This window comes from Lottia gigantea (genome assembly GCF_000327385.1).
Source record: "Lottia gigantea unplaced genomic scaffold LOTGIsca_34, whole genome shotgun sequence".
Classification (NCBI taxonomy): Eukaryota; Metazoa; Mollusca; class Gastropoda; family Lottiidae; genus Lottia; species Lottia gigantea.
The window spans coordinates 1,143,271-1,151,913 of record NW_008709146.1 but is presented as its reverse complement, the minus strand read 5'-3'; positions in this window follow the sequence as shown (position 1 = coordinate 1,151,913).

The window sequence follows — 8,643 nt, the reverse complement described above, 5'->3', positions numbered from 1 at the left end:
CTGTTTAAGTTTGTTATGGAAGGGTCATTATTAGTAAGAATTAGTATAGTATTGGTTCAATAATTCCACCATTGATAACAGATATTAAATTACTAGTAAAGGTAAAGACTGGTGTTATTGTTGACACTAGAACTAATTATACTAATAGTCTCATGTTTAATTATACCGGTACTATAAATTCCCTCACTATAGGTGGAAAATGACCTGATAGCTGTTATTTATATTCAAGAAGACCTTACCTCATTTCATCGATGTTTTATTGTTGTCAAGATGTCCAGACTGACTTCCTGGTCATGTTGAACATTAGTTCCTAAGTAATGATGGTGATCCAAAATTTGATCTTTTTAGTGTTTGAGAATGTATATTCAAATTTTTTTTAAGAGTTTTTCCCTTGTGTCAAAAGCCACAGGCTCTTGGATGGGTGTGGCTCTAGGCAGTTTGCTTATTCTTCTAGACACCTGATGCCAATTTTCATTATGAAATACTGACTCTTTTATGATTTCCTCATGTGAAAAGCTCATCAGCTGCTACACCCTGTTTCTACAATGTGTCGTTTTGGATTTCAGTTCAGATCGTTAATACTTGGTTTATTTACTAATGGAAATGGCTGTCTTGACAAAATTTTATAGGGACAAGACATTGTCTGTTTTTTTACAAGCACAGTAAATTACTCTCCACAGACTGCCATTTCCACATACTGACATCTTAAAAAAACATCTTCATTTCCAGTGAAAGGGTAAAGAGAAACATGTCTTTTGAAAAGGTTAATGGTATCCAGGGTCTGAAAATGTTGAAGAAAGAAGTGATCTTCATTGATTGTCTCAGAAATATGTAACTACACAATTGTTATACCTTAATACATACATTTATTAGATAAAGACATCTATATTATTATCATGCAAGTTATATATCCAGGTGAATATCATCTCTGAAATTGTGGTTGATATACTTGCTGTCCAATGAGGCTACTGTCACTCATACATGGATAACATCAAATTTAATCTTGATTTCAGAACACTCCATAACTTTGAGGTACAAATATAGATTTATAACAGGAAGTAACTTTATATTCTAGACAGTTCACACTTTAAATTAAAAATTTGTGATATAAATTTATGATAGAAATAAATTTTCTAGACCAATCCTGCTAAATCTGTGATATAAATTTATATTAGGAAGCAAATTTCTATACAGTGTCTATTTTTTCAAAAACCTTAAAATACAAATTCATATTATAAAGCAACTTTTCTAGATAGTTCATACTGTACCAAAGAATTTTTGAAACACAAAGATACATTAATATTTGCGAGCAACTTTTCTAGATAGTACATACTGTACCAAAGAATATTTGTAATACAAAGGTACATTAATATTTGGGAGCAACTTTTCTAGATAGTTTTCACTGTACCAAAGAATTTTTGTAATACAAAGATACATTAATATTTGGGAGCAACTTTTCTAGATAGTTTTCACTGTACCAAAGAATTTTTGTAATACAAAGATACATTAATATTTGGGAGCAACTTTTATAGATAGTTTTCACTGTACCTAAGAATTTTTGTAATACAAGGATACATTAACATCTGGGAGCAACTTTTCTAGATAGTTCCCACTGTATCAAAGAATATTTGTAATACAAAGATACATTAATATTTGTGAGCAACTTTTCTAGATAATTCTTACGGTACCAAAGAAATTTGCTATACAAAATGAATTTATGAAAGTAACCAATTTTTGTAGACAGTCTCCTATATATACTTATAATATAATTTTATCATATGTTTTAACTCTCTAAAGATATCTGTAGACACAGTAAATTTATTATAGTGACGCAGGTGGACCAACTCGCATTTTATCGTAGATAATGTATTGACAAGTATTTTCTGTCAAGAAATATGACAGTCTGGAATACATAGTTTTTGTTTGACAGATGTCTCACAATATCTTGATTAAGACCATCAATAACTTCTGATAGAGCCAAAAGAAAATAGCAAAAAATTATGTGAATTTTTTTTTGGAATTAAAATTACTTTACTTTTTTGCGTTTAATTTTTGTACTGTGAACAATGTCATCTTCAGTCCTGAAGAGTTGAAATGAATCTGTCGCTTAACCCATGTAGTAGATAGTTATTCTTGTCACTAATTTTAATTGGTCAAGAGATTGACTCGTGCCAACTTGAAGGTCCAATGTTCCATTCTGTCATGGAGCAAGATATACCTCAGATTTTTCTGTTGAGTATTCTGGTGTTACTGATACAGGTTGGAGAGGCTATAAAGGACATGAAAGGCTGTCTTAACTAGGGATAAAGGATATGTCTATAAACCTTGATTTATATCAAGCAAATTGTTCAAATGTTCATTGCATCCTTGCCTTTGCTTTATTGTTTGAAGTAATTCAAGATGAACAAAATTTATTGCTTTCTCTTTCTAATTTGGTCCACGTTTTTGTGCAGTGTGGAAGATCATTTCAAATGAGAAAGTAATTTAATGCCAAATACTATAAGGTGTGTGCCACAAATTCTCTAAAAGCATGCAAACTTATTGAAATGTATTCAAATTTTGAGAAAGATCATTCCCCAGAGCGCCTTGTTGTAAATTAGATTTGTAAAATGCTGATATTAGTTTCTGAAATCAATCTGTTATGCCATTCTTGTTCATTGTTAAAAACTGAAGAAGCAAATTTTCCATCTTGACTTCATGATTGCCATCTTGTATTAGCAGTTCCATAAGACTCAACCTCAGTAGAACTTACAAGCATTTAAGGTCATTGCCAAAGACTTGGTAGTGTTGGTATATTGAGTTCACAATAATTTGCTAGTGTGTCTATGATGTGCATTATTTCTATAATGTATTTGTGTAGAATCTGTGCGATTTAGAATTGTTTTTCTCTAGGTCTTTTCAAGGTGCTATATATCTCACTTTGTGCCCATGCTCCTCAAAGCATTTCATGTCTTTCCTGTAATCTATGATGGAAGGATTCATGCAGTGTTGTCAAAATGATTATTTTTATCTGTTTCAACCAATGTCCTTGATATTTACTGTAACAATTAATCTTTCAAGATACCCTTCATCTGATGAAATTATTGCTTATTTTAAGATACCTATATTTGAGCACTGCACTATGATAATGTTGTGTTTCATAATGATATTTAGAGTTATAAAGAGCTGTAAGAACATTGAGTCCTCAGAGTCTAGAAAATGAGGTAGTTAAAACCTGGTTTAATCAGCACGATTTTCTAAGCAATGCGATTAAACTTGTATAATGTATTGGTGTTTATTGATTCAGTATTGTCAAGATACTTGTAATGTTAATTTCTTAATCAGTTAGCCTTCTGACAAACATCAGTCTAATTAATGTCAGCCATTTCCCCAAATATTTTATTGATTTTGCTCATTCCAGTTCTTTTGTACTTGATTGGACACATCTGCTTGTATGCCCACATTCGAATGTGGATGTATCGAACACCCCAAGTTCCTCATATTTGCAACTTCATTTTCTTTGTTCTTTGGGGGTCAAATTTGTATAGTAATTATTTTTAGATTTGAAGATTTTTTGACAAGTTTCTAATTCATAGACAAACCTTTCAGCAAACTTCAAAATCAGAAGACAAATGTATGTTCTGCTTTACAAATTACTGTGGGTTTATGTTGCCATGTTTAAAATGCTATGGTTGATATCATAACATTAACAAGCTTGCAGATAAAATCGACTTTTTGTTACCAATTTCCTCTTGATTCTTCAGGACCAGAAGTTTGAAGAGCTGTTTGTAATGGTGTCATGCATGTTGATCATGCACAGAATTCAAGATTTATTTTAATTGCGCTAAATATTTTTTGATTCATTAATAGTGTCAGCTCATCAATTATTCTTCGTTCTACTTCTACCAGCTGGTCCTTGACCAAACCTCTTGTCACCTTCAAACTTATTGACAGTTTTAAAATTAGTCCTATTGATCCTCCTCTATGTTACAGCCGAAATTTTTATATAATGTGGCGTCTCTTCGTTCCTATTTTCATATTGTACTTTAATGTGCTTCAAATGAGCATGTCAGTCTTTTGTGTGAAGATTTTACATTCTTAGACATGACCTGATACTAAATTGGACAGGATATGTTACCTTAATGAAATCAGAAGACATGCAATCCAAGACAATAGTATATTGATGTTTTAGCTGTTAATTTTGGTAGCTCTCTATAGATTAATGTGACATCAACAGTATAATGTTGTTGTTCATTAATTTTGCCTTTCAAAAGTACATCAAGGAAAGGGGCTAAGTGAGAATTGTCTATTTCAGTGAAAACAGAGTGAAATTTGACTGAATTTTCAAATATTTAGGGATACTTCCACTGTATAGAGTGGCAAAATTATATCAAAATATAAATAGATATTAAGTAAAATTTTTACTGATATTTTAGTATTATTCCTCTATAAAGAAACAAAATTCTATCAAACATTACATATTTTTTCTTCTTGTAAATCACGTTCATAGGTTAAAGGTTGGAGGCCCCAAAAAAAACTAGAATACCTTCAGCAAATTAATATGGATGTTGGTAATAGTACAACTAGCTCATAATCACCTTAAAGTATGCTCCTGTCATCTCATTTTTGTTCAGTAATTTTTTTCAGTCCACTCAAGGATAACTTAGCATTTTTATGGTTGGAAATTTATTAGCAGTTCCAGTCATTTACTGAATCTATTTATCTCTCAACTAGTCAGCGTAAAGAGAAATAAAGAAATTTGAAATTAAGAATGTTTGTGACAAATTTGTGTCAAGTTTAATTAAGGAAAGTGAAGTGTAATTGAGGAGAAAAAGAAAAGATAAATTTCATAGCTCCTATGATGTTTTTAATGGAAAACCTACACATGTAAGTAGGTGTTTGTGACATTAGCGTTTGTTGGAAGATTAAACTGTTTTCCTTTCAAATACATTATGTATGGGGAATCTATGAATGCATGAGAACAGTGCCATTTACATGCAAGGAAAAAAATTGATATCAGTCTTGTGACCAGTATGGAATCTGCCACTTTGCTGATTCAAATTCCTGATTCAATTGCCTAAGGTTTGGATTTATCAAAGCATCCTGTGGTATTGCTTTTGAACAGCTCCATTACATTTAATTCAAAGACGCGGCACTATGCTAATTTAGTGCACATTGAATGCTCATTATGAAAATACATCTGTAAAGATGAGATATTCAGGTGTTCATATATTTCACATTTAGATTTCTTTGAACAATTTGACACCAATCATTCCTTAATTCAAAAAAGTTTCATTAAAAGTGCTTGTAATCCAAGGGCTCTGTATCTTCACTTCAATGTATGCAGGAACTGTGCAGACAGATGAAATATGATATAAAATTGGTTACTGGAATGAATCTTTGATTAAAATATATAGAATTGCTACCCAACTATGTTTGAGATTGAAACTGGAAGATGATCTTTAACTAACAATACCCTACAATATTGATCTGTTTAACTCTTGATAGAGAACCATATAACAATAAATTGGTTAGCAAGTCTGGTCATATCCTCATCAATTTCTTCTGCCCAAATAATCGATGAGGCATCAATTTGACTCGCTACTCGAGAGTGTTTTTTCTTGAGTTTAAATGGTGACCACTGATGGAAAGGATCAGAGATTTATCTTGATAATAAACTCAAAAGATATATTCACAAGATTCAAGTGATTACTGACAAATATATATACCAGTTTCAGAAATTAAGTGGACGTTTCAATTGATTTAATATTGTAATATTAATCTTCAGAGATTGAGTAAAAAATATTGTTAATGCCATTTTCAGGTTTCATTGTTTATTGGTTAAGTTTTTATGGTAAGAAAATGTGTGTTATTAAAGACTAATAAACTCCCTTTAGATTTCATTATTCAATTGTTATGGCCTTCAATTTTCATAATGAATTTAAAACAATGTATTTTCTTTGAATTACTTTTCTTCATCTAAAGCCATATTCTGAGAATCAAAATGATATGAAATGGAATTATTGATATGCTTTTCATGGGAAAATTCCCTTTGCTTCAAGATTGTTCAAGACTTGGAAGCTTACCAAGAAATTGCAGGAGTTGTTTTGGTATCAGCCAGTTTTCCACCCTGGTTTTACTTACCATCTTATTACCTTCTTCATAAGCCCATTGATGTGCAGAAAAGTAGGACATAAAACACCCTTCAGTTCAATACATTAACTTCATTAGGAACACAGATAGAAGAATTGACATGAAAGTAAAAACTTTAAAGTTTGAATTAATGAAATTCTGATAATCTTTCTCTCACAGTTCTTTTTGATTTTAAGTCACTGACTTAGAACTGATAAATAAATGATGGTACGTGGTCATATTACTATAACAGAAAACTGAACCATGTCAGCTGCAACCTACAATAGTTGTAAAATTTACACATTGCATACAACAGTAAGAAGTAATCATGGAAGGATGAATTTGGTTATATTTGGCCAAGTATTGATTCCAGCGAAAAAATAGTTGACTCACTCCTCCTTTCTTTCAATTTATTTAGAAAACACAAATTTCTTTTATCATCGAAGTCAGATTTGCCAAATATGTTCCATCTTGATTCCAACCTATTCATGAAGATGTTGTCCTTGAACAAATATTCCAATCATCCTCTCAATCAGCTTTAATTTAAAGATTTAATGAACTTGTGATGTCAAATATCCGAGTATTTTCTCAAGTTTTTCCAGACTTTCTCAACTTTCTACCTTACAAACATACTGAATACTAAAGTAAACTTACACCAGTTCAAGTATGTGAAAACTTTCCTTAAGGCGAGGATTTTAAATTTAATTAAAAGAACAGTGCAGATGGGCATGATTTGTTCAGTTGTTGAAGCAGAAGTACAGTTTTACAAAGACAAAACATTATGTTATCATATTTGTGTCAGCGTGACTTAACTTGTAGTTAAATTAATATTAATCACTGGAACCATCCATCTTATTATGTTGAGTCACAAACAGATCAAAGACCATGTTCTATGATAAAAACATCACCTTTCTATTCCACTCAACAATCCCTCTATATATGACCCACTTTGTTAGCTCAAAGCTTGGTCTTGCATGTTGGTTTTACAATGTTCTAGGTTTACAAAATAGATTTTAGTAAAGAAATTAAATTTCTAACACAACATTTTCACAAAATACTTGTAGACTATCATCCTTGTAGGCGACACTTGCAAACAAAGTGGTAAAGCTTTTTATTTCATCAAAGGCCCAATAAGTAGGATAGGTAAAAGGAGTAGCAAAGCTTGACACAATTGAGTTCCTTTTGGCTATCTCCAGATTTTAACATCAGAAAAGAGGTATATCAGTGCTACTGTCCTAACATGGGGTTTAAATTTGAAGATATTACTTTAAGGTTCCAAGGTTAATCATAATTCAATGTGTTTGTTTTATTTAATGTTCAAGAGATGTTTAAGGTCTTCACAGAACATGGTTGGTTTGTCAATGTCATTTATAAGGAAGAGCTTGAATTCCGAAGTCTGATTTTCTCGGCTGTCATGTTAAATGAAATTGGCTTCGTTCTATAACCCTAACCGACATGTCCATTTGTCTTTTAGGGTGACTTGGCATAAAAAGCTTGTTAATTAGACATTTTGATCCCATGTCATTAGAAAGCAATATTAGAGATCTCAAGGGTAATATTATCTTGCTGAAACAGGTTCTTTCTATGAAAAGTGGCAGACTTTATCAAGAGGCACAAGTGAAATTTCATTACAGACAAAATGGCAATGTTTCCCTGATAAGCCATAAATTCTATCAATTTTGATTAAAACATATGAGAATTGGAATAGTGGAATTGGGTCATTTCTGAATTTGCTGGCTTAAATTCTAATCAATTGTCTGAGATCTTCCTTAACTTACTTGTCAACAGTCAAAATGGTTATTTTCTGTGATCTGGAATAGTGGAATTTAATTTCATCTTGTTTATTTTTCTTTTCATCAAAAATATAACATTCTAACAAGATTTACATACTTCCTGTTAAATTCCAATGGCATTAATTGATTTCATTGATTGAAATGATAGGAAATATAAAACTCCTGGCTGGCTGCATGATTGGCGTGGTTTTACCTTGTAGTGAAATGAACCAAGTTACAGTGTTTAGAATGCATTCCATGTGCTCGGAAAAAATGGAGTTTAAACATGAAACAAGATGGTGGAGAAAGACATATGGTTAAGTTTTAAATGTGAATTTCAAATGGGAACAGTACTCCATCTAGCGCCAAACTTTGACAAGTTTTGCATATATTCAATTCCAAATTGTGGTATATTGGTATTTGTATTTTGCTCTTCATACTGTAATATTGATATGTATGTCAGACATGCTCAATAAGAACTTCCTGAGCATGACTTACTTCCATGTGAGAAGAATATAAAATAAACTCCTATACTTTGTTTCTTACATCTTACATTAATTCGATACCCTTCTACCCACGCAAGATACAATATGGCGACGAGAATGGTTTGTACTAAATAATTGAGTAAAATGGGTCTTCATCCACCAGCGTTTTTCCTGCCATCGCCAGGAAAACCGGCTGTTCCCTGGACCGCATGGAGGGCTAACTTCGAGAACTACTTGGTTGCATGTGGAGGAACCGACTATGCTGATGGTTGGAA